At 46.1% G+C, this 27627-nt stretch overlaps 1 pseudogene across 1 annotated transcript in view; it reads right to left on the reverse strand.

The window, feature by feature from the left end:
- Nucleotides 1–6916: 6916 nt before the first annotated feature.
- The window catches only part of LOC146175636 (homeobox protein Meis1-like), a 326682-nt pseudogene continuing 305971 nt past the window's right edge, over nucleotides 6917–27627 (reverse strand). Inside the window, exons 13-16 of the transcript XR_014701149.1 lie at nucleotides 12826–12884; nucleotides 9386–9481; nucleotides 7074–7162; nucleotides 6917–7042 (exon numbers count right to left, since the gene is read on the reverse strand). The product of XR_014701149.1 is annotated as a homeobox protein Meis1-like (transcript). The remainder of the gene's footprint in view (nucleotides 7043–7073; nucleotides 7163–9385; nucleotides 9482–12825; nucleotides 12885–27627) is intronic.

Genomic DNA, 27627 nt, shown 5'->3' on the forward strand with positions numbered 1-27627 from the left:
TGTTTTTGACACAGTTTTGTAGTTTTTTTTTGCACTTGCAGTGTAGATAGAGGAAGGACTCAAGGCATGTTGTATCGACTTTTTTTCTCACTCTTTATTATTTCACAATTAGTAGTAGGGCATCTACACACAAAACACCAATATCTTCCGAGAAAGGAGGGAGTGGAAGTTCCAAAGGAAGGAAAGTCGTACGGACAATCAGAAACAGAACCGTCTCTCGCTAACTAAACGTACAGTATGCATTCAGCCCACCCAGTCCAAACAAGTGTTCTGCGATGCATCGGCATCTCGCGCCACATTCACACAAGGGAACAAGGTGACAGTTCAGAACACCCACAGGCAGACTCAAGCAGCGTTCATCAGTTTTTGCCTTTCCTTTTTCACAGATAAGAAGAGTGGCGGACAGTGCCGGTACCGAACAGAGGCGCAAAAACAAAAACAAAAAAAAAAATATTTAAGGAAACAAATACACGCACTCGCGTACATTCACACCATAAACTTTAAACACAGGCGGTGAAAATTTATGTACACAAGTAAAGGGAACATGAACCCAAGTGTCGTGGATCTGGAGGATGTGGGAAAAGTTCAGACCGCTCTTGGCCCGAGCGTAAAGCAAGGAAAAGGATTTCACTGTGGCATACGTATATAATACACACATACATATATCGCTATACATATATGCAAGTCCTTTCTTGTTGCTCTTGTTGATTGCTGTAGCTTTGACTACCGAATAGTTTACCGAACAGTTATGGGTCAGATAACCAGCGAATAAAATCCTAAAAAATGTGACATTCATTACCGCTATTCTTTAAAGAACACCCTTACGGCCAACAGAGGTATGAATGAAAACGCACGTTATACCTCAGGTCTTCGAATACATTTTTGGCTTCAATTATTACCTTAAATCTGGCGCATTGTTACTGATCATATAGTTTTTTTGTTTCACACACAAAAAAATGTGAGAACGAACCAAGATGTGCACGATAATGCATTACATTGGATTAAAAACTAGCCCACATCCATTAGGTAAAACAAACAAAAAAAGTTCATCACGGCTACCTTTATTCAAGGAAACAGTACGTCAGTAACAATCATACAACAGGGCACAATTATGTCAACAAATTGCATGAAGTCGACAAGAAAGTGATGTGAAAGAACGTTCATACATGGCGGTGGTGGGGAGTAGTTGAAAAATCATGCATACGCACGCACTCTCGAAAATATACCCTGCAATTAACGCGACGGCAAGGAGGCAGAAAATGTGTTCTCCCTACAGGGGACGAAAGGAGATAGTTCTTCAAGACAAGTACGAGGGTTTCACTCTATTCGCAAACGTCACTTGGAATGCAGGCGGATGAAAATAAGGCTTAAAGAATGGCTCAAGCTATGCTGTTGTATGCGGTGCGCGAAAATGTGCTGCACAGCTGAAAAGCAGCGAACGACACGATTAGGCGTGGAGCATCGAATGCCGCTCTATTCGATTACCAAATCTTAAGTCAAGACGGAACCAAGTGTATCATCCTTGCTTGTCTCCCTAAGTCTTCACTTTAAGTGCGGAACGCCCTTAGTAGGCTGCTCACTAAATTAAACGGTGCACCTGGACAGTAAGCTTTCACAGAAGAGAACTAAGGGTGAGCTCAATAATCAGCACATAAATAAAAACATCCGAGAAAAAACAATAACAGGATCTCGGTGCTTGGGAAGTGAAGGTTATTTCAGTGAACTTGTATTTCTGTCTCCTTGCCGGCACGGAGAAAAATGTTTTGTGGTTACATGCACTCCGGTCTGACCCCGGCGTCACGGCACCGCGACAAGCAGGCTGTTCGCACCGGTTCAGGCACTATAGAGAGCAGCGATAGTGTATCATAGTGATGGATATACTGCCTTAGTATGCAGTATATATGTATGTATACATATACATGTATATATTGTTTAATCCGCGCCACAAGCAGCCTACGAATCGAGGAAGGGGTAGAGTGACAAGAAGAGCCACTTGCAAGGTGCTACCCGGTTAGCAGCCAGCGCAATTCGGGCCTGAACCGTTCCCATTTGCGGCAAGTTTCGCTGCAACCGGCGACGGCTTCACAATACTCGGCGCAATGCCGCAGCCTGAAGGTCACAGGATGATCGCGTAGCTGCGCCAGAGAACTCCCGTCGTCACCGCCGCATCAGACTGCGGCTACGCTGCCGCATGTGAAAACGGCAACCGTCGAGTGGGGCAGAAATTGAAATGCAACATGGTGAACAAAAGGACCTGGTTAGGGTAGGAAGTATACGTGAATTCGGCCGACATTTTGCCTGTCGCGTCCAAGGACGGCGACACGAGATGAAGGAAAGACAGTAGGTACATACGCATGCGGATACAGAAGTAGGGCCTAGGGTGTAAAGAGCAGTCTACACGACAAGGTTGGCAAGGACAGATAACATTATCTCGAAAACAATCTATGTATACTTATACTCCGGAGAACACAAGACGGAACTACGATTATTTGAGTCTTAGATGCATTTACGTTTTATACAGATACGTATATCTCATCTTGCGAATAAAAGTGCTCGCAGATTTGTCGGAAACACAAAACGTAAACAAGACAGGGGCATGACAAAAATGAATAAAGCGAACGGCTGTCGGAACGCGTTCACAAAAATTTGATGAAATCACAAGGCGCGAGATAAAACCGCCGATACAAGGCAATGAACAATAGAAAGCTGCAGGTCGAAAGCGTGACTTAAAGAGAAACTGACCACATGTGAAAAATCTAAAAAATAAAACATGCCAAAAGAGCTGTGTAAAAAAGGTCATCCACGTGAACAGCACAGCAACGTCTGAACAATAATAGCGTGGCAAATATGACACAGAAAGAACAACAACCATGATGGATAATATTATAAACTATCATTATTTATATTTATAATATTTATATATGTATATGTATATATATATAACTAGAGATTTCTCCCCGCATCTCTGTCATTCGTATGACATTTTTCTTTTCACTGTAGGCTTTCTTTTTACATACGTATTTTCGTTTGTCAGTTATATCGCGATCATTTTTACAGCCCGACAAAAGGAAAACAAAGGAAAATTCGAACTATCTCAAGGTCAGAGCAGTGCGACAGAAAATGCGAAAGAAAGAATTACGAAGATAGCAAGAAGATCGCAATGAAATTCTAAGTTGGACTTACTGGCTGGAAAAGAAAAAAAAAATAACCTAAGGCCTGTTCGATCAACGGAACGCTCATGAACAGCCCGCAGACAGCTTGACCAGGCGCTTTCCGCATTACAGACTATTAAAAACAGAAGTCGTACAGAACTCAATACAATTCATGAACAGCGAAGTGCTAAAAAATGCACAGTCTAGAAACAAAAGCGCGCTGTTCTGAGCGAATAAAATACCTTGAAAAAATTGACTTCGAGTCCAAGCTAAAACAAAGATGCGCAAGAGAGCAGCGCCTAGAAGTTTCAGAAAAGTGGAGTGCCACCACACGAACGGAAAAGATAGGAGCGAGGAGTGTAGAAAGAAAGTGAAAACCGTGCAAATGGCGACGGATGTCTGTACCTGCCCGACTCCAAAGCATCCGTAGTCATAAACATGCGATTGCACACTAAACCACCATGATCACTTCAGCCAAGCGAGAAGTAGGTTACGCGCATAAAGTCCGCGTCGCCCGTAGCCGCCAAAAAAAAAAAAAGAAAGAAAAAAGAAAAGAAATGAAAGTGGAATCATTACAGCTAACTAGAGTGGATAGCCGAGCTCAGTCCTAAAGGAGCCGCAAAAAGGCGGTGTTGTAATCAACTGGATTTCATTACGTCACCGTCAAATTTTGCACGGGCTTATGCGCAATAATATCATAGCCTCTTATTCTCCTGAAGCAAGTACACTGCGTGAGCACTTGCGCTGAAGACCAATTCCGAAACTATGCGCTTGCTTGATGACGTCGTGATCCCTTTGCAACAAAAAAGATGGATAGGGCAAAAAATGTTAAAGAAATTAAAGCTGCCTCTCAAGTTTAATGACATTAGTGATTTTGTGGCGTTTCGTCAAAAACTCTACAAGGCTGAGTGATACAGCGAAACTTAATTTGCAGTGCACATGCAAAAGTCAGAAACGAAGTCAGCGTTATGCTAGGTGGTTGCCATCCGTCCGAGGGGAGAAGGGTCTCTTTGGGACATACTGGGTGGGAGTAGTGTCGGAAAAAGTAGGAACCAAAAGACAATAATCGACGGCCCAGTATCGACCACCTTCGGTTAAAAAAAAATAATAAAAGCAACCGAAACCGTCCATTCTGGCGCACAAAAGTGCCATTCATTAATACTTTCCTCATAGGTGCATAGGCGCAAACAAAACAAAACAGATTAGAGAAGCCGGAGCAGTCCTTGAAGGACTGACCAACCGCATTCAAGCGCGGGACATAAAATAAGGTGGCTGGGGAAGGGAGAACTGTACACCCCGTTTCAAATGAATGGAAGAAGAAGGAAGGGAACGTATACGGCCCATCTGCCTTCACAAACAAGCTCACCGGTGAAGTCTGAATAAACAACTGACCTTCGCATGAGGAACAAAGTAATGCATCAGGGCAGAGCATATCGGATGACCTCGACAACCTGGGGCTGCTAGAAATCCATGATATCTTTGCGCTATCCACACACGTGAGAGTGCACAAGGACCCTAAGGGCCTCAGAAGCCTTAAATCAAGCGAGAAGAAACAAAACGTCCGAGCAATCCACTCTCAACGAGAATGTCTCGGCAGCTGCCTTGCTTGCAAGGCGTCCCTGTTACATTTCTCGAGTACGACCAGTCGTTTTACTACGGGCGACTCGCGTCCGGAAATTCGCTACGAAACTTCGCGTTTAGGGACATTAAGCGACAAATGACGACTGCTTCTAGGCGCGCGGTCCGCATATATCCATCTAATGATGATGAGTCAAGATCTTCAACGGACGGCCTGGGACACTTGTGAAAAGTGCGCAGAACTACACGACGTTTCGTGCAGCGTCGAAAAGCGCTGCCGCCGGCAAAAAGCCACGACGTTAAAAAAAAGGGTAGCGTCGAGGCTTCGCTTCGTTATTATTTATACTAAAACGACTGTTGATGTATCCTGCCTTTGTTCGGACAGGTCATCTTATGCCTGCGAACGTATCCGCACCCTCCGTTTTCCTTCGAACGCGCAGCTCAGGACACCGATCTCGGACCACATCTTCGTCACACTCTTCTCATAGCGCGCGTGAACCCTGCTCCGGCTACGTATACAGTAAAAAGCCGGCGTCGTATGAATCGGCAACAAGAAGTCAAGACGATTCGAAATCGCCCGACAGAGGCCGTTACGAGGGGCGGACCAAGGGCACGAAACCAAAGAGAGCGAGATAAAAAAAAAAAAATAGTGTGCCTGAAACAAGACGCACTTCCTGAAGTGTCCACGAACGAAATTTTCAAAACAGCTCCGAAAACTTTCGTACTCTGACAGCGACTACCGACTGCTGGTGCAAGATTGACTGCGCCTGGTTGGCTTTACAACATGACTTTTCCCGCGTGCTCGTGTGGCAGAGAAAGTCCTTAACTTTCATTAATCAAATAACAAATAGTTTCATCGTAACAAGACGCACAGCACCCGCTATAACCATTCGAATGTTCCCTAATCAACGCTCGCTTTATGAAGGCCGAGTTCACCACAACTGCAGTTCGCTAAAATCTGCATCACAGCTATTGCAGTGTGGCTAAGATCGCTATTTACGGAAGGTCTGCAGCAAGATATCGAGCAGAATTTCCAATCGGCATGGTAAAAAGCGGATGGTTTGCATCGAAAGAAGGCAATTGATGATGCAACGAGAGCATAGCGATCGCTACCTGAACTGGACTCGATACAAGTCGTTCGTCACGTAAAGTGCGTTCGTTCAAAGACATTGACACACGAGCAGAGGGCTCCAAAATCACTCTTTGCACTTGCCCAATAGAGAAGAAAAAAAAAAAAAATGTTTGGTTGGTTCGCGTCGTCGTCACGGCTTCTGTGTAAACGGGACGAGTCCGTTCCGTCGTGTTGAAGGCCAACTGGGACAGAATGAACGCAGTAAATAAAATTCAAAAGCTCTGGAGATAAGTCTTGCGTGATCAAAAGGAGAACCTTTGATCTTTCGCCATGATTCCTTCTTGCACAAGAAATGCAAAAATACAGATATGCTGCCAGTAACCGAGCTGTCGGTGATGTCAAAGAGCACCGGATGTTTTCTTCTTTCTTTGTGTGTGTGCGCACAACTCGGCCTGCTTTCAATCGCCTGCTTTACAGCGCACTTGCGCAATACAAACCATGACAGTGGCCGATGTACGCTTCGTGTGTCAGTACGGTTGGTGTAAAATGTTGCTCGTGCATTACAGCTCACGGCACTGAATTTGTCAGCCATACAACTTTCTTTACACACCCACATCCATGAACGGATCAGCGCAGAGTGGTTCTTTTGGTGTGCCGTTCATAGACGACTTGGAATAGATTGCGCTGCGTCTAGCATGCCAGTTTCGCCACCGCCGACGGCTCGGTCACAGGCGTACAGATGATGCAAAAGTGCAACAGAAAGAAAAAAAAAAGAGCAGCAAACAAGAATGTACACACAAGGATATTGTCGCTCACGATCACTCACGCGCTCGCCATGTCCAAAAAGAAAGTAATAAAAAACGCGGTTTTCGCGAAAGAATAAAAAGATCGCAGAAAAAAAGAAACGCAAATGCACAGCGCAGTGTGCGTCTTGGAGGAACGCAGAAGAGGAGGAGAAGAAGAGAGAGAGCACATAACGCAGGCGGCCCGGTCGCCGTCGGGTGCTGCCACCTGTCGGCAGAGAGAGGCAGCAGCAGCAGGGGAGGACAGTGGTGTAAAAATGACGAGGGCAGCCACGGAGGAAGGGCCACGAGGCGGCGCGGCCTTGTTTGGCTTAGCTGGCGTGTATGTCCATGATGTGCTGACCGTCGTAGGGCGAGCCCTGAGGGGGCAGGCCCGGGTGGCCCATGGGCGCCATCATCATGGCGGCTGCGTGCGGGTGGCCGGGCAGGAGCATGGCCTGCGTCGGCGACCGCAACTGGGGCATTTGCGGGTAGCTGCCCATGGCGCCCATGGCTGCCCATGGCGCCCATGTGGCCCATTCCCATCGACGCGTCGCCACAGGACAGGTTCTGCATGCCTGCAAGGAGACGGCACACCACAACAGTTCATTGTTGAGAAACAACCTTTCCTACAGCTTACGAAATTACTACGAATTTTCACTACAGGAAGACTTTCTGTGAGTATAGTTTCGAAGATTCAGCTATCGACTTTGTCCCCTTGCTGCTTGGGTGTCCGCTTTCGCGCTTTCATGGTCTATCAGCGGCACGCATGCTGGTAAGAACGAGAGACACTCCCTAGAAGAATGGAAAGCTGGGCTAATTGGTGCAACTGCATCTTCGAAACGCGTTCGCGTACCCTTGAAACACAAGGAGGTATACAAGAAGCGGTAGGAGCTGAAGCTCTGCTTTCATTCAAGCTGCGCCCAGAGCTCGTATCGCACTTTGTCATTGCGTAGCAGCATCTCAAAGTTGCGTGGTTTGGTACACTTCACGTTCTCACCTTAGAACACAAAACAGCCGTGATACGAGAAATACTTCCTGTCATTGCCGAGCAACAAATGCTTGCCTGTGAAGCAAAAGTATACCGAGCCGCTAGCAGGCACGCCGCGCGACGGACTTTGTAGTTAGTTCCCTATCTGTTCTGGTCGCCGCTAAGCCTAACCGGTTTCGCATCGATGTCGCAACGGCCAGTGCTTCGGAACTGGCCAGCGCTGCAACAATGGCACCGCTCTCGTCACCGCTTTTTAATGAACTTCATATCTTAAGAAAATAAAGATATGCTCTATTTTCGAGACGCTTCCAGCAACTGAGCTACCAGACACCAGGCCGGTCACACAGAGCACCAGCAGCAAAGAGATATGAGAATAAATCTGCTTGCACTGCAGTTATCACTTTTACCAGTAACTCGGCGTTGGCCGAAGATCCTCAAGTTGAATAATGTTAACACTCCTCTATCCCAGTGCTTGCTATGAACGCAGAGAAACAATAGTAGGTCATTTTCCAGACGCCGGCGGCCTGGATTTAGGCTGGACCGAGAAGCACTCTCCAACGTCATCGTGACGTTAGAGCCCTTGACGCTAGCATTTGTGCAGCCGCTTGCCAGTGCGGCCTTCCTGTGCGAATTCGAAGCGTGCCCCAGTGAGCGAGTGAAAAACGTTTATTTCCTTGAATGGGGATTACAAGTTATCCCCGTCCCGCAACATGTACTCCCCATTTAAGGAAATCCATGCTTTTTCAGGCTCATTCTTCACTCATATATGCTACCCCCTTCAGTCGTAAAAACATGTTTTTCCAGACACTTAATTCAGGAATTAACATTCTTCTGCTGAAGGCCCTGCTTAGCCTGAGCCTATGCTTTCATCCAACTGCTTTGCGCAACGGCTGTCTTCCCTTGAGTTACAGAGTACACTGTGGGGGAGTGACCTATGAACGTCGTATGAGAAATGTTACGCAATGAGAGGTGCGCTCCATCTGAAAACAATCCCTTGACGTGCATTTCTGCACACCACGCCTCTCGATATGGTTCAAGCATTCCCCCTCCCATAGCGACCTATAGAACCCCCCCCCCCCCCCCCTCCCCGATAACATTCAAAAGGAGCTCCTAAGAGGTGCCGACATCGAAACGTCGGACTAGTGGTATAATCAGTGTAAGATATTAATTTTATTTTTCATGTGTGATTTTCATGTGTTATTTTCATGTTATTGATCCTATGTATCGCGGCATCTGTAAGTGTTTTATAGTACCTTCTGCATTATATTGTTTGCATTTAAATCTTTCTGAAACTTATATTACACTATTTATCAATCTATTTATTCTCTGCGCTGATTAATAATATAAGTTGTGTACATTTCTATTTAGTTGCATATTGAAACATTTTTAAGGGAGGTTCCACCCGCGGCCTTGTACCATGGTACCTCTCGCTGTATATGCTTGTATCTTTGTATTAACTAATAAGCTTTCAACTTCAGCTTCAACTTCCAGATGTCTTCGCTGGCGTTAGGCTTAGCAAATTCGCTGCGTCACCCGCATGCTTATTTCTTGTTTTTTTCGGGACGATGGTGGAACGGGCCTATTCACGCTTGTTTACATTGATGTTGCTGCTGTGGTATTTATCGACACTGACCCAGCTTACGGAAGCACTTGCAAAATTAACAGGTGATGACGCAGAACTCTACGTGTCAACCTGTACCTAACAAACACAAAGCACAACAAAATAAGCAACACAACAAAAACGAACAAAGAGAATCGGGCAGGACAACAACAAAAAAAGCAAACAAACAAAAGAAAGCCGGAAACTGACCTGGTGGCCTAATGTGCATTTGTGGACTGCCGTCCATCATGTATCCCATTCCACCGTCAGGTCCATACGCCGCACCTGCGCCTCCTATCGTCCCACCTGCGCCATTACAGTGCAAAAAGAACCGAATGAGTAAGAGAGAGCTAAAAGTCGGACTTAGTACAGCGTACCGCAAAACAAAAAGAAGATAAAAGTAGGGACAGAAGTCTATTCTGCAATGCAGAGCAGCGAAAAAACTTGCGCAGGCGAGGTCCCGTGCTCACAAATTTCTACGTGACATTTTTGTTGAAGCACAATGTAATGTAGCACATTGCGATTCAACAGCAGTGCGTTTTTCGTTCCTGCAAATATTCGACAGCTCATGCTCTGCAATACGCACTGCTGGTGTCCAGTCCGCCACGTTTTATCTAAAGCACGGCCAATAATCTAACATGTATAAAGTCCTAACTAAAATACATCATGTAATTATTCTAAACTGTCCACTTAGGCGCGTAATAAACAAAGAAATGGACCAGACGTTACTTTTTCGGCGACAAGTGTTATGCGCACGAGACTATGTCAAAAGAATTGTCTTGTTTTTTGTTTTTCTTGAGCGAATATTTTACTACATCACCATATTTAGAGGCGTCGCTCGCCAGAATTTTCCAAACAATTATGTGCAATGCATTTCTCGCTTCGTCTTCAAAAAAAAAAAAAAAAAAAAAAAAATGAACATGTAAGGCAAAAAAACGAAGGAGTGGAAGAAACCATAAACAATGCAACTGAACAAAAATAACGTGAAATTACAAAGCATGCGGGTCCCAGTCCCTTCGGGGTCCAGCGTCATCCATGGCTCCTGCATTTCCATAGTCGGTACAGGCGGTGCTTCTATTTGTGTCACAGCATAGGGCGGTTCTAAAGAAATGCAATGCGTCGAGGATATGATATCCCAACTTTATATATGCATCAACACACCTTTACTGGACAAACTGGGGCCCGCAGAAATGTATTTATGTCGTGAGGTTCGTATAGTTGGGGATTACGTAGATAGAGTCATTCTTCACGTCTGTGATTTTATTTATCTGTTATTGCACCTATTTTGAAATCAGCATTATGTCGCGTTGTTCGAGGTGAACCTTCTCTTGCAAGACAATACTGGGTATGCGGTCTTGCCAAGCTGCTTACAGCACATTTATTAAACACTCCTTCCGTGTATAAAGCGATGGATGTTTAAAAAAGTAAAATTTAAGGGAAAATGTGGCTTTGAAATTGCAAAAAACGGCCATGTGTTAGAGCAACGGTGAACGATGTTTGATGCCCGCCCTCTCACTGCTTGGGGGTCAAGTGCGCGAGCATATTTGTATGAGTCTTCTTTTATCCCTTTCCTTCAATAAAATATCAATTGCTAGTCCAGCCTTCGTCCTGTGTGCATCCTTTTTTCTGTCTTTCGTCTTTTGGCTGGTTTCTACTATGAACCGATACCAACTCGCCCAGTCGACAGCCTTGCTGATCTATATTTACTACTGAGAGACTGAGCGACTGAAACAAGATTTGCAAATTTCACTTGTAAATGGTAACAGTGTGTGCAGGGCGTCGTTGCATCTACACAATGGCTACGCGTACAATCGTGCAGCGAATAGCCACGTGTTCTGTTTAATCTAGAAGCTGGACACGCACTTTTCAACCGCAGGAAACGCCCAAACGCCGAGCAACGAGTTCTTTTTTTTTTTTTCTGGACCGCATTGTACGCTATAGGCTATGGCGCAGTTTTACTCTCACTACACCCCGGTCGTCCAAGCCATTTACGTATTGCTTGAAAAGCCGCTCCTTTTGTCGTCTCGGTGGTCAATGTTTTCCGGAGGTGAAACGTTAATGGCTAAACTCATTTCCGTGGCCTAGGCAGGCGCTCTGCTGCAACGGACCGATCAATCAAGCGCGTCCGACAGTGCGCGTCGGCGGAAGAAAGGAGCCGCTCCCTGTGGTTTTATTTGTTTTCCCTCCTATTGTAAGAAAAAGTAACTTCTGGTGGAAGAGAGCTGTTGTACTCAATGGTATACAGTGCACCCAAACTCTCTTGTGAACAATTTTGTACATTATTTTCGGTATCCGTATTGATATTTATATTCTTTTCAGAAAGAGACGAAAAAGCCTGAAATGTCTGGATACAACTTATACAGAAAAAAAAAAAAAAGTGGGCGGCAGAAGTGGAGGGTGGGATTTAAGTCACCCTTAAGAGCTTCGCGCGATTGCTTTAGACGGTTCTTTCCGTAACCGATGCCGGAACCGGTTTCACAGTCGGGGAAGGCACAGTATCAACCGTCCCCAGTTTTCACGCGTCCCACAATTGCGGCGTCCGGCTCTCCAGCGCGCTTTTCTTACACGCAGCAAGTGACGTCAACGCTACACCACATCGTATGACATGACACGCGGTAACGAGCTGCCACCGATAAGCACGCTAAAACAGCTCCAGACACAACAGAGCATTCCACAAATCTGCCGCCCGCGGCCGCCCGTCACCACCGAGAACCTAACAAGGCGAACATCCCGACAGCGGATGGGCGATAAAAGGGTCGGAAAATGAATCTGTACGCACAGGCTTTGGTAAGTGGCGAGGGGACATCATGTGACTGGACTCAGGTCTGCGCTCGCACCTTCATTTGCTGTTGTGACGAAGGCTGCCGGAGTGTGCTGGCCTTGTCAGGATCTCGGTGCTAACGGGCAGCCACGCTAACACCAACGCATATAGCGTCATCGTTACGTCCCGACCCTCTCGACCTATATGCCTTTTTCGTGAAGGCCTCACATCAGCGACGCGTTTTGCCCCACGACGGGAAGGAAATGTGCCTGGTGGGGAACCGAATAAACTGCGACCAATCAGGAAATAGCGAACATCCCCATCGGTTTGTGCTAATATGCGGGGTAACGTGATCACGACGTTCGCGATAATTTGCGTTCCATTTGATCGAAGACAGCACTTTGCTTCATAATTGCAGTCCGCCACGAGTGTAAGCGCAATAAAACATACTTTAAAAACCAGCGAACAGTCTAACGCAGGAATATCTTGCATGAGAGGACACGGAAAAGGTGCATCTACAACACCCTGACTGAAAAACTTTTTTTTTTTAGTTTTTTTTTTTGTATCGCGGACGGCTTGTCAAGAAGCTCAGAGCCACTCATTAAGGGTGCAAAAACAAAACCAGTACAAGAAAATGACTACATTTTGCTGAGTCAGGTCGCGTTGGGTTGATGAACAAACATAAAAAGGGATTTGCTTCGCTACCTGATTCTCAGTTCAAGCCACGAACGATCGCCCCGCGAAACCTCTATTTTGGCGAAAGTTGGCGAGGTTTTCACTCCAATTGGCCAAAAGCGCACAGATGAAGTAAAAATAAATAGAAAGGAGCAATAAATAGGCACAGATCGGGTTAATAGGAGCTGAAGCAGGGAACTTCAGGGACACTCACCCGCTCGATTAGACTGATCGATCATTGGTTGCACGATTCTTCGCCTCGCGTTAATGAACCTGTAAAGAGAACAACAAAAAGCAGCGTTAGTTATGGCTTCAACGCATCACAAATTCAAGAGTACAAGCAGCGCTTCGTCGCTGTCATCAGACACATCAGCACCTCGTACACAAGAAGGTCGGTCGCTTTCGATGACAGGATGTTTTTTTTTTTTTTTTCGTTTCTTTGACAAGAGTGGCTACAATAATCTTTTTTTTTTTTTTTTTGCACTGCGGTGCTCCAAAAACCAGACAACATTGTCAAAACTCCGGTGAGTAAACAACACGACGAATCACGGAACAAATGGAACTGTTAGAGTAGAACAGATATTTGGGTGAGTAGGTTCGGGTGAGGGAACAGGCATAACACGGCAAACAGTTTTTGCAACTCTTTAACAGCTGCTCAATTATCATTTCAATTTATACCAGGTATTGTGTTTCCAATATGACAGACATCAAAACATAAGAAAGAAAGAAAGAAAGAAAGAAAGAAAGAAAGAAAGAAAGAAAGAAAGAAAGAAAGAAAGAAAGAAAGAAAGAAAGAAAGAAAGAAAGAAAGAAAGAAAGAAAGAAAGAAAGAAAGAAAGAAAGAAAGAAAGAAACGTGTTAAACGTCATTATAACGAAGTCCTTAAGCCCTTAAGCAGAACAGCCGTCGCATATATGATTACGAAGTGCATCGCTTGACGGAAATGTAATGCAAGAACCATCACAATACATAGCTCGGTCTTGTCCAAGAGCCACCACCGCAGTCCTGAGCCACAGCAGGGGTCGAGAGAAAGAACCGCGCCCTCATGACCTAGATAGACAAGAAGTCGACTGGTCAAGTAGGGCATCCCAGCTAGCAAAAAGAGACGAGGCACGCCTAAACCCCACCCAGCGTTTTGCCGCAAAAACGACATCCCATTAGGCTACGCATCGACACGCGCAGTTCAGCGTAAACGCAGTCCGGGGGGGATACCGCGACCAAAGCCCAGGGTAGTGTTTTTCCGGACGGCTGGTCTGCCCAGCGCGATCGTCCACAAAATGAGCGGCGAGGGGCGACGCAAAGCTCTCATCTGGAGCCGCAACGCTGCCGGTGGTTGTTCGACGAGAAGGCGGGGTGAGTAAGCACCGTAAGCAGCATAGTATCCACACCAGCCGCGATCATCTTCTCGGAAAAGAGAAGACTCACCTACTTGGCTATCCAACCCCTAGAAAAGCAGGGCTAGTGAGCGCACAGCCCGAACACGCACACACACACACGCGCGCGCTATTTGCGCTCAGTCTTTGACGCCCTCGCGAGCCCATCAGTTCGCGAGCGCGCTCCGGGGAGCTCCTTCCGAATCTCCACAGGTCGGCCATTACCACTTGTACACCACCGCCAGCAGCACACCGAAGCGGAGCCTCCCGAGTCTAACGATGATGACGCTCCTCCGCTGAAGAAGCCGTTCTGCCAGTCTCCAGCTCCCCTCCCTCTCTTCCCCCGCGCCTTCAACCCTCTTTTACCGTGTGCTCGTTTTCCAACCCACTAAAGGACGTATAACGACCCGTCATTTTCGCTGGGCGGCCGTCCGCTCACCTATCCCAGGTAGAAGGCAGTGGAGACAACGGCGGAAGATGCAGCCAAAAATGCAACTTGGGTAAGCGTGTAGCCGGTGTTGATACCGGGACTAAACTCCTCATATCCCGCCCCCCTTCCCACCATGTATTTCTTTACCCATGCTTCCGGCCTTCTCTCCTAGCGTATCCTTCGTCCTATTGCATTCTGCTTTTGTTTCTGTCAGCAAACGTGGTTCTCTTCACGCCCCCCACTCCCTCCCCTCCCCGCTCCCCTTCATCCCGCCTATACGCTGCTCATTGTCTCCAGCCGCCAGCGAAGCCAGAAATAGAAGCCGCTTCCCTATCGATGACACCACGCGCCAAGTGGCGCCGCCTCTGCCTTCCCGGCGATGAATACTTGATGTTAGGGGCCGCTCCCTGTAGACGGCGTCGGAGCATCTAACGACCTCTTGAACGGGTCTTACAGGCGTCTCATCTGCACAAACTGGTTTCCTTGGTTTCTTTTTTCTTCCTTCAGTCAAAGTGATCGCGGTCAATCGTTTTACGCCATCAACGCCAGCGTCTTGACCGCTCATTAAAAATAAAAGGCTGGGATTTTAGTACGAGTACCAGGCCCAATGGCGTACGAAAACAGCGTTCATTGCTAACCTCTGAATGCGGCCTGCAGCCACCTTAAGAATATTTCCCTAAACCTCGGACTCCCAAAAATTTAAGATCTGGCTTGAGAGTTTGCTAATCCCTAGCGAGGAAAAAATTAAAACAAGTAAAATGTATCGCATAGATGTCAGAATATATATTAGACTACACATTTTTTGTTCACCAAGGCTGAAAAAGTGACTTGAGAAACGTTTTGGTGAAAAAGTATGCAGTAGGTATTTTTGCTTGAATTATCAGAAATACACCTTACTGTGACCCAAGACTAAATGTCATTTGATTCACTAACATCTGTGGATAAGTATCTTGGAATTGTTCCTCTCTGCAAACTTTGCTGAGGTGTTACCACAACACAAAATAAGGGCGAGTACATGGAATCGAATTCAGTCTTTCGCGCCACTTTGCCAGTACACTATAGAAATCTCAGTGCAGGTGGATGTTCGCGCCTCGCCTTCGAGCTGCGGGGCTCTGACAAGGCCAGGCACAACAGAACCGTGCACTATTCCGACGTGCCAAAGGATACGTGAGCCACTGTCTCGATCGTAGCCATTGCATACTCAGACTCACAGTGAAGAAAATATCGTTACAGAAGCAAACGTGCAACGCGAAGTACAAAAGACTGGAAAGATCCGCGAGAGACCTCGATTTGGACCGCGAGTCCATTTCCTATGATGGATAGCTTCCGTACCCCGCCGTGGCGTGGTCCTCTATAGCCCGTGTCTTATGGGGAAGACGATCTGTAGGGGGCCTTCATTCGCTGACTCTCGTTGAAATGGGACCAGGGGCAAACCTCTCGACTCGAACGATAATGAAGCCATCCGACAGTGCTGTTGCCCCCCGTCTTTAATAAGCCTCTGGACGGTCATTCTGCCTCACTGCTTCATTCGCAATGCTGCAGTCGCTAGCGATCCTTGTTTATCCATATAAGTAGTTCTTAAAGCAAACTGAGTAAAGAAAACGAGAAACTTGTGTGACTGCAACACCTAACAATTATAACAAACATGGATAGCCGCGCCCTCCACGTTGCAGACGTGCTTCCTCGAGTTTTATTTTACGTTGCCTTCTTTTTCTTTTTTTTTTTCGCGGAATCGGGGGGCTTCAGCCAGAAGGGCCTAATCATGTGCCTAGCTCAAACTGAAGATCTGCAGTAGCGCCGCATAGATATTTAGAAATAGTGCAGTGAAAAAGAAATCAAAGGAAATCTTATCGATCAATGAAGGCATGTGAACATTCAATTATTCTATTTTGCAGCCAATCACGATACATGTGTACCTCGGTCTGTGTTGACCACGCCGCGCGTTACTTCAAGCGAAACGTCGCTATGCTATTGCTATAACGTCACATTGATCACTTGTAAACAGTGACACACCGTCGGCATACAGAACCCCCAAGAGAGAAGCAGATGAATGTACCGGTTAACGCCAGCTGTATAATCATTCGACCATAGCACAAGGACAGAGAGTCGGCACGTTTGTCCTTTCTTTCTTTCTTTTATTTATTTATTTATTTATTTATTTATTTATTTATTTATTTATTTATTTATTTATTTATTTATTTATTTATTTATTACAGAGTCCTACAGCGCCCGAAGGCATTATTGCAGGGGGAAGATGACAAATAACATTGCTAGAAACGCCAGCAGTGCAATAAAAATAAATAAAAATGAAGAAAATAACATGTCTTGCGTCTGTCGCGTGGAAACAAAGGCCGTTTATTTGAAAGTGTCGTAATAACTTCGCTAGCGTCCGGAACTTTTGTCACGAAAACGACCATGGCGCATCATATTTCCTCATTTGTCTCGCAGAATCAACCCGCCACCGCTTACGTGTACCATATCAAGTCGTTTAGGACGGTGGTACCATGCTCAGCGCACGAGGCGGAGGGCGCCGACTACTCCATCATGAGCTCGCGTCTTGGTTGTCCGGTAGACGAAGCACTGCGTAGCCGACGCAAGGAGCAGGAGGGGAGCCTCCAAAGCTGTTTTCAATTCACCGCAGAAGTCAACTCGCTCGGCTTGCGTATTATAGGGCGAAGCGCTTCTCGGGCGAATTGTTTCCCATTTACATTTACATATCCCCTATTTACACCAGAAAGTTCGTACATGAGGTGTTGTGGCTCCTGTCGCGGCGAGAAGGGAGACAACGTTGGCAGACAGCAGCCAGGCAAGGCCACCCGAAAAAGACAGTCCCCTTCCTGCCGCACTTTCTGACACAACAAGCGCTGTATGTACCTCCCTTTCGGCGGGACCTGCAGGAGCTCTCAGACGCCGTCATCCGGCGAAGGTAATTAGCTCCGAGAACAGACAATTCCACTCCTTTCCCCACACTGTGCTCCCCATTACGCTCTGCAACTCCGATGCCTCCCTCGTAACGCTCTCCACCTTTTCCTGCGGCAATGGCTTCACGGGCGTAGAGCAACGGGAAGAAAGCTTTTCACGCGAGAAGGGCGAAAGTTCGGGACAGGTTCGTTAATGACCGCGCCTCGCTCCGCGCATGCACACACGAGGCTCAGAGAAGCCGGGCAAGGGAGGCGGTAGCGATAGCGTCCTGCGGCTGGCTCTACGAGTCTGTTGTCCTAAAACCGTACAGTGCTGTGTAGGCTACTAGACTCCCGTCAAGCAATCAATCATCAGGGACGAAACGTACCGTTCTCGCTGCCACACTCTGCACGCCGCTATATTTTCATAGCCTTTTTAGCCTACAACAGAAACTAAAATGTAGCTTATTAAAATCAGTTATTGCAAAAAACACAAAAACAGACTCATTTCTGCTCAAATTTAAGGCCTCAAAAACAAAACGTTATTCAACGTTCAGAAAAATAATCGATTTTGTTTGACGGTACTTTCTAAACTTCATTCGAAACAGTGAAAGAAGGCCACGCCATAGTTCGCACGTTTAGTCAATGCAACACGAAATATTTATGTGTAAATACAGCTCGAAGCTACGTTAGAGTGCTGAAAAGAAGACATTTAATAGAAGCCAACAAATACGCGATAACAATACGTGCTATTGTAAATATCTCTCTTCCCAACCCTTGTACAGCCAGATTGAAATGACCAGTGCTATATCACCTACTACAACTTGACTTCTTGCTAACTGCTAATAATTCGTCCCAGACGAAAAGAACTGAAGTACGAACAGTTCTCGCTCCTAAATGTAGCCTCATAGTTGAAAATTTTCCCAAATATGCAGAGTGCAGCAAGTAAGTAATTGCACGACGCAGCGTTTTTGTGCACATAATAGTTCCGCCTCCTAGGCGGAACTATTATGTGCACACGTAAAAACCACAAAACCACGAAATAAAAAAGAAGCAATGATTTCGCTTCTTTCGTGTATATTTGGGCCTAAATCATTGAGTCGAAATCATAGGTTTCGCTTTATAATGGTCCCAGTTGTACAAGCCTGAGATCACTTAGCCTACGTCATATGGTTTCCAGGGCGGAAGGCGACGGCACAGCGTCCCGCTCAGTCCACAAACAACCAAGCGTGCACCCATCCCCCCTTTTAATTATTCCGGTTTGAACCAGGCGATCGAGGTTCATTAGTTGAGCAAATGTCCCCACTCCCACATTACCTGCACAGGACTCTCATGTGCCTTATATACTGCTGTACGATTAAACAATCTGCTGCAAAGGCGTCCGTGCAACTTGGCGTAGTTGCTGCCACAGCGCGCATTTCGAATATACTGCCTTCCACAAGGCTGCACTGTTTTAGGTGGAACAGAGTAACGTATAGGTGGAGTTGCAGTTGGGGAACAATGGCTGCGACCGCGCGCGAAGAGTTCGCGGGAAGAATGGGTCGTTACTCCCCCAACACGACGCTCTCCCCAAAACCCCTCCACACTTGGTCGCCCGCAGCAAACGCCGGGATGGCGCACTCTCCTGACAGGAACGCGGGGAAAAGGCCGCTTCGGTAGGGAACCAGGGAGTCAAGGGAAGAAGAGAACGTTGTGCACCTCGTTTTGGTTGCTACTTTCAAATAAACCTTCACCGTCTACAGTGACACCCTCCATTAATGTACCGCTGTCGCCCAGAAAAGAAGAAACGAGAATGTGGAGGGAAATACGCGAAGTTCAAAAGTTGGTCTGTACGCTTCTGTTATAATATAAGATTTATAATACATCTCCGAAACCGATTCTGTCTTCATTCCAACGTGCGATAGATATATCTGCCCATGATCAAGCGCAGTAGTAGTGTCACGACGTCACACACCTCGTCCACCAATCAGCGCTCGGTAGTGTCACGCCGCTTTGTGATTCTGTCACTGTCTGGACCAACCGATGAATTCATGCCTAACCAAGGCGGGCAACTTCTTTATCGTGATGAGGTTTCTATGTAATGCTATCGCATTGAAAACTCCACTGAACAAAATCAACTACAAGCGGGACACAAATCATGACGAAAATGCAAAAAAAAAAAAAAAAATGCCGGCACATAAATCCAATCTGCTTATCCCGCACGAATGAACAGATGCAGCCTTGCGACATAGCCGCCCGGATAGCTGCACGCTTTTCTTGGTGTGAATGACATTTCAATATACGAAATTAATAGCATTTCGCTTCCGCCCTCCTTACCCTGCTTCGTGGCGTCTCGGACCGTTTTTAGCCTGCCTCTGTTATACTGGCTGAGAACAGATAGAACGGCGTTCGCGACAGCCAGGCGCGGCAGCAGCAGAAGTGACGGTGGCGGGATGCTGTGCCACGACACTTCTTTCGAAAGAAACGGGAAATAGCGCAGCGCTGACAGCGAATTAATGAAAGAAAGAGAACAACCGAAAGAAGTGTCATGAGAAGAAGGCTGAAGAAAGCGCGCGCTGTCGTCGGACGGGCTGACAGGCAGGAAATTAGAAAAGGTCGAAATAAATTGATCCGCATAAATCACACGTAGTACAGGGCTCGCTGGCGGACCAGGGACGTGTCGTAGATAGCGAGAGAAGCGAGATAAGTCAAAATAAGCATTACTTATTACGCTGAACGCATTTACTTTTACCCACTGTTGCCGCTTGTGTCGCGTCCGCCCCAAACGCACGGTTCTTGAAAGATAACGCGATCTCGACGGAATTACACTCTAGCTGGTCAAAAACCTATATTGGTCGTCCTCAGCTTCCTGAAGATCACCGTCCCCACCTTCAAAGAGACCGAGATTAGAGCATTGTAAAACAAAGAAACGATTCCGAACAAAATGCTTACAAAAACAACCCAAACACTGCGTATTTAAAATTCTGCAAGGGCGCCAAAGGAAAGATTTATATATATATATATATATATATATATATATATATATATATATATATATATATATATATATATATATATATATATATATATATAAAGATCTCTTGAAAAGGATATCCAAAGTTACAAAAAAAGAAAAAGAAAAGGGGGAGAGGGGGGACAGAAAAAATATAATCTTCGTTACGCTGCACCTACGCGTATACGCCTATATAAAAGCTCTTCCAGGAACACCTCCATCGTACAGTTTTTTCTCGACTTTTCTTTCTCCTTCCATAAGTGTATCGTGCCTGCGGCCTTCTTCTTCCTTTCTGTCGAATGACAAATGGAAGATCTGGTTTTCCGCCGCATCTACGGCTCTCCATCATAGACCGCGAGAGGAGGGGCACGCAGAAGAAAGCTTCATAAAGAAAGAGGGGGAGGAGGCGCTTTGAGCCATGCTGCTACCAGTTTCGCAATTGTGCTGTTCTCTGGCACGCAGTAAGCGTAATGAAAAGAAAGAAATTGGGACGCAAGAAGAGAGCAGTGAGATACGGGCCCGCGATACGTATACACTTCAGGGCAGAACGAAAAAAAAAAAAAAAAGACTAATGCTTATCGATAGACATCCTTATCCGCACCCTCCTGCCAATTTTCCTTTGTTGTGCGTTTGCATCGGCGACTGAATCCGCAGCAGAAACTTTTCGAACCCAAAACGTTTGTATGCTTACAGAGGCGATACCACTGCCTGTACTTCCTCAGAGTTACGCTGCATGCATTTGGCGCGCTGTCCCTCTTAGTGATGCCAAGAGGCTCGAATCGAGAACAGTGGAACACCATAGGGACATTCCCAGCGCACTTCTCCGATGCCCGAAGAGAATGGGTCCTCTGTGATCGAGGTACATCTGACAGGAGCGGAAAAGACAGAAAGGCCGGGAGGCAGGAGGAGTAAAGGGAGAGGTTGCTCGAATATATATATATACTGAGAGTGCTGAGCGTCATCTATAAATGGTAACGAGATACGGCCGATGGCCCGGAGGCAGTTTTTTGTTTTCTTTCCGTACAGCCACCCAACGCTAGGAGTCGAACCACGCAGAGAGAGGCAGAAAGATGAGTTCAATGTTTCCCTCTTCCCGTTGCTTCAACCCCTCCCCCATTATGGTCCTCGATGCCTTTTCAGCCGCCCGCATCCCTGACACTTCTTATCAAGGTTAGGGGTGAAAATGAGATGAATTACGGCAGCGCCGCGGGATACTGGCCTCTCGCGCACTCTGGGTCCACTATACATGGGGGTTCAGTTTCAGCAGATCTGCGCCGGGATGCCGCGTTGCCGCCCCAGCTGCCCAATGTATATATTCCGCTTGTGGCAGCGGTGTTCTATTACTGATTGTCCCTTGGTGATAGATGGCTGGACGACGCGAAAATGCAGTTTCGGCAATGAGAACACGTGAGCCAGAGTTTGATGAGCAAGCGGCGGCGCGCTATTTAGCGTCGTGCATTGCAAGACGACGGTGGATTGTGGCGACCATGGCGACGGCCATAGCGACGTGCTCTTATCTGCATTATTTATTTAGTGAACAGACCATACGACTGCTTTCTCGTGTTCCAGCATATAAAACGGTGGAATTAGGACTTCATTCGCTTATCTATGAAATACTGCGGACATGCCGCCATGTTCAAACAGAAGAGGGAAAATACATGAATCGGAGAAAAAAAGATCCACAAGTACAATAAATCGAAATATTGCACAAAATACATATTACAACAAGACCCAGCACTGTGCTACAGTAGGGGAACGAAATACCACTACTCAATAAAATATGCAGCTCTATTTTCAACGGTAACAACATCTTCGCGGCTGAAATGTATCTTACGAACACTAACAGCGGGCGTCATTTAATCCTGCGAATTTCTTTTTTTTCCGGCACTCGTGGCTCTCTAAATGACCAGGCACGGCTATTCACTAAAAAAACTCCAAAAATCTTATGAGAAATCCAAAGCTTGGAAAAGCAAAACGAACACCCGCAGAAAACTGCTGCGTACAGTGATACAGCCTCTCTCGTCTAGGAATTGCAGCATCATCATCTTGTTCGGCCCTTAATATCCAAAAGAAAGAAGGGAAGAAGATCTGGCGCTCTAAAGCGCGTTTTACAAGCCTGTTTCGAAAAACATTTAAAGAAAATAAAGCTAGTTTTCAATGAGTAAAAGATTGTAGCCGATGGTCAGGCGCTCGGCCTCTTCCTTTTTCGTAGAGAGCACATTGACAGACGGAGGAAATGTCGTCGTAACAAACACGCCGGCGCGTGGACGAAAACAAAGCAACAACGCCTCTCGCTACCCGCCATGATTGTGACCACGCCCTACGACGCCGGTAAAAAATATTGCCCCGCCAACAGCCGGGGCCGGAAATAGATGGATATCGACGCGGACCAAAAATCGAGGGATTCGAAAGGGAGAAAAGAAGGGGAAATGAAAGAAAGAGCAATACCCCAGCCCACACAACCATCTCTGCATTACTGTAGAGAGAAAACACCTGAGAGAAGCGTTAAAATTGATATAAACGAACACGGAGTAAAAGGCAGACCGTGAAATCAAAACTGGACATTTCAGAGGTAGGAATAACAAAAGTAAGACACGCAGGAAAAATGTAACCGATCAACAGTGGGCAAAAAAACTGGGCGGAGGGGGAGGGCGGGAATCGGAGAGGAGAAATTCGACAAAGGATGGAGAAAGTCGAGGAGCACGCTTTCTTCTTCCCCCCCCCCCCCCTTTTTTTTTTCATCGCTATTTCGTACCTTCGCTTACTCTTCTCTCGCAAAGCTTTCACCTCGGCTTTTCTCACAAATTACAAAATCAATAGCCGTTCCCTCACCGTCGTTTAGTGTGCTCTTTCACTCGGCTCCACCCTCTCCCTCTCTCTCAGTTGCAGGTTTGCATGGCGGAAAAAGATGCGCACTCGGCGTGGGGGTATAGCGAAACCATGCTGCGGAATGCAAGCTGTACGCAACGGCAATGGAGCTTGGAAGCGAGGGAAGAAGACCACTAGGAATGCGAGAATGCCTCACGCCGGGCAAGGGGAGAATAAACAACAAAACAAGAGCACAAACAAAGATGGATAGGTATTTTAACGCCAGTGTTCTCTGGGACATAATGCGCGGGAGATAGCTCTGCACCAAATGGAGAAGCGCGCGAAAGAAAGCAGGAAACAGACGAGAGAGAACGGGGAAGGGGTGGAAATAACTATGCCCCGTATGTGCGCAAAGTTTCTCTCCTTTGCTTAAAAATAGTAATAAAATAAAACGAAAGAGAAAAATTATAATTCTGCAGCCGTGTTTTAAACTTGGATTCTGCTAATTATGCATATTGTTGTTTATTACAATACAACGCACGGAACAACAAAAACAACGCCGTCCAATGAAAGCACGTGTGAAAGCAAGAGCGAGCAGTTCAAATATGTGAAGCCGCTTTTGTTAATGTTAATGTTCTGTTAATGTTCGCCCGCAGAACGAAATAGATAGCAGTACACTACTAGTACTGCTACTAATACGCTACTAGCAATAAGTAGTACGCTAAATATACAGATATTTCGTGGAAGGACGCTTTTGAACGTTTTGGCGGTAATTTAACAGCACTTTTCTCCAGTCATTCTATTCCCTATCGAGTGTTCACAACAATGACACAGAATGTATCAAAGAAGGCTAAACAAAGCCGTGATCGAAAGGAGACCAACGCACAACATAGAAAAAGAATTTAACAAAACTTGAAGTTGGGCTAGATGGTGCATTGTAACTTGACTGAAGATGTCCTGTATTTTCTTCTCTTGTGTGTGTCTTCCCGTGCGCTTTATCTTCAGTCAAGATAGAAAAAGAAAGTGTCAGAAAAGAATCGCCAGAGAGAAAAGAGCCGCCAGAGATGCCGCAAGCAAACCAAAACGACGAAGTGTAAAAATAAAGCGTCCAAAGACAATGCGTAAGCTGAAATTACAATGCGACAAGAGGTACGCTTTCCGGGAACAGCGTTCATGTGAGGTGGCGGGGGGAGAAAAGGAAGAAAACAAGAAAGGAAGTCGGCATGAAAAGCCAGCGGGTCAGAACTCCTGCATGTCTGCAGAAAGCAACTCGCGTTCCCAGGAGTAAAGGTGAGAAACACAAGACGGGGCTCCTGACAAAGCACCCGTGCTCTTTTCGTGGCAAAGGTGAAAGGAAAAGAGGAGGGCTCATGCGCAATCTAGGATGAGGCAGGAGAAAATCTCTCGGGACGGAAGACTTTTCCCTTTCGCGATAGAGTGCGCTTCAAGCAACACAACAAAACATGTACACACAAATCCGAAGAGATAAATCGCGCAACAACACCGGCAACGAACTTCTTTTTTTTTTGTATGCGTCTGCTGAATTGTGTGAGGATCGATATAGACATATAAGCAAAGGGGATAGCACTGAGCGGCCGATCCGGTGATCCACAAAGTGCACAGTCGACAATCGCGCGATCACGCCTCGAACACAGAGGCCCGAGGAGAAGGGCAATCTGAGTCGAGAGTACACCAAGGTAGAGGAAAGTTTCTCCTCTTCGACAAGCCTTCAAGATCTGTGCCGATAATTTGGCAGCCATCAGTTAGCGCAATGTTTCGTTATTTTGTCCCATCCCGGTGTAAAAGAAAACTGAGTTCAGGTATCACAAATAAATTAATGAGTCAAAATAAAACTAAGCAGAGATTAAATGTTCCTATGTGGTCACAAGAAGTCTTGTACTGCAGGCAGAGTAATAATTTAGCTCATTTTAACGAATTGAATTCTTGTTGCGAGTTAGTTGGTACATCGTCCTAAATTGAATGTAACTTTGACGTTGGAGGTAGCAGGTTTAGTTATACAAGGGTAGCTCTGGACTGAGAGCGCTACGGCACGTGGTACTTTTTGTCAACACACAGAAGTAAGTCAAAGACATTTTCCGAACATTTCATCACAATAGCACCGAACCCTACACGCCAGTGGAAAGCCCGTACCATCTTAGGACATCTTGAAATAGTTAGATCACGGGCTCTCGTATATTTTCTCACTAAATAATTAAAAGGACATACAGAATACTTTTTTTTTTTTTCAAGTTTTCTTCCCCATGGTATCAAGCAACACAAAGACCTCAATGCCCAAATCGGCATCTACAGTCATCTCCAGCTCCATCAATCACCTTGATATTGTTGTTATTTTTAAATACACTCTTAATCATGGTTCCACATACCAAGTGGAACTTATAAAAATGTTCCACTTATAAGTGGAACATTTTTAAAACTTCCGTTTAAAACTGGAACCTATGTGGAATCAGATTAAGAATGTACCTTACCTTAGAATTTTTTTTTGTTTGCACTAGACTTGAACGCGCTCTACAGATGCCTTCTAAAGCTTGTCCTGACGTTGTTTCTTTTGATGCGGTCCTGAAGACACTCTCTACAGATGGCCTCATCGGGCAGCGTAGGCAGATATTCACGCCTCATTAGCCGCACGTAGCTGCGAGGACTCCTACGTCACACGTGTCGGCGTGTGCGTAGTAAGCCGATTTAGACCCTAAGCCAGCAATCGAAGATAGAGAGGGAAAAAAGAGGAAAAAGGGAGCACCAACACACCTCGCATGACAGCATGTGCCCGCCACCCAGGGACCACAGGTCCGCGCAAGCATACTGGCCGCCCGGTAGCGTCCTCGCAATCCGCTTTCGGAAGCTCGTCAGATGCTAGCGTCAGCTCATTAGCGGCGTCAAGAGATGTTCGCGATAAGCTCCGTGCTTTCTGTCGCGTGCTGCCAAAGCTCTTACAGTTCGGGCTAGCTCTGAATGATGCGCAGGCAAACAAAGAAATGTGCACGATCTTATCCCAGATTTTGAGATTTTTATAGCCTCCATCGGACTTATTCAGTTTATTCCAACTCGAACACGTCATTCGAAAAGGGGAACCCAGCATCTCATAATAGAATGCTGGTGTGAGAGGTTATAATGCGATAAGAAAGATGAAATTTGAAAACCAGGAATCGAAAGCGGAAAGACACGACTGATCCCGTATGCTTGCGATGATGTAAAGAAGGGCTTATTTCTGTTCTCGTGGACTCAATCCCCCTTTCCCCGAATATTGTTGCTTTAAGAAGAAAAACAACAGACTTACTTTATTTGCTCTACTAAAAATCATAACTAGAGGAACTTCAAAAGGAAGAATGCAAATAAAACTGAAAAAAAAACAAAAAAAAACAAGGCATTGCCCAAGATCAATGTGCCGAAATGAAACCACTTCGCCATTTTTACTGACAAGGCATGGACTGCATTGCATAGGTACGCAGCTGACTGGCTTCGACTGGGCCGCTTTGAAGCTTCTTTGCGGTTTCCGATCGTGTTTTTTTTTTTTTTTTTTTTTTCAAAGCTACAAAGAGGATGCTAGTTGGAACGCCAATGACGGCAGTAATTCACCGTGTTTTTGAAACACGGAGAAAAGCTACAATGCGGCTATTTTCTCAGATATTTCAAGCATCAATCGTTCCGGCACTTGAGAAATTCCACTCATTCTCGCTTCCCTCGAAGTTTTCACCCGGTTCAAGAGTTCTATGTATGATGAACAACGCGCCGCGAGCCAAGAGCCCCCTCAACCTCTCCTCTCCCGTAGCAACACACGGCACCTTTCGCCATTTCATTTCGCGCTCCCAGCGCTCCATCGCGAAAGCGATCTCGATGGTTATTACTCGGACCAGAAGAGCCTGTTCTAAAGAGAAGAAAAAAAAGTCCTGTAATACCAGACGTAAATGCCAGTGCAGGAAATCTAAGGGAAACTAAAAAAAAAAAAAAAAAACAGAAATGGCGTTTCAAACAACGCGAGCGGTTGAAGCTAATGATCCGAGATAATATATTGAGTTGCGAAACTTTTCGGCCGTTGTTATTCTTCTCTTTTATTTATTTCCATCACAGGAACGTGAGCCATGTCGGAGCACTAGAGTTCGTTTTCGGGGAGGAAACAATTTGTCCACGAGAATATAAATGGATCTGGACTCGGGAGACATGAGCGAATTTCTCCTTTTCTTCTTCTTCTTTTTTTTTTTTTTTTTCAAACTCCGCATTGTGCGCACCCTCACACGCGGTTAGGAAATAAAATGGAGGCGGAGGAGGAGGGGGGGGGGGGGTCGTAAGAACTAAGTTAGGGGCACCAGCATCAATCGTGGTTTATGCACGTCTCGATGGCAGGTCTAGAATAAGCGAAATGCAGTAACGAAACTAATCCACTGGCAGCGCCACTTTAAACAAGCAAGCATGTAATCACCTTGCTTTAAAATAAACAAAAACAAAACTTCCAGATTTAGGCAATGAAGCCAGATTTGTGCCGACCATGTGCAAAACC

The sequence above is a fragment of the Amblyomma maculatum genome, chromosome 10 (genome assembly GCF_055883805.1).
Source record: "Amblyomma maculatum isolate TAMU_Amacu chromosome 10, ASM5588380v1, whole genome shotgun sequence".
Classification (NCBI taxonomy): domain Eukaryota; kingdom Metazoa; phylum Arthropoda; class Arachnida; order Ixodida; family Ixodidae; genus Amblyomma; species Amblyomma maculatum.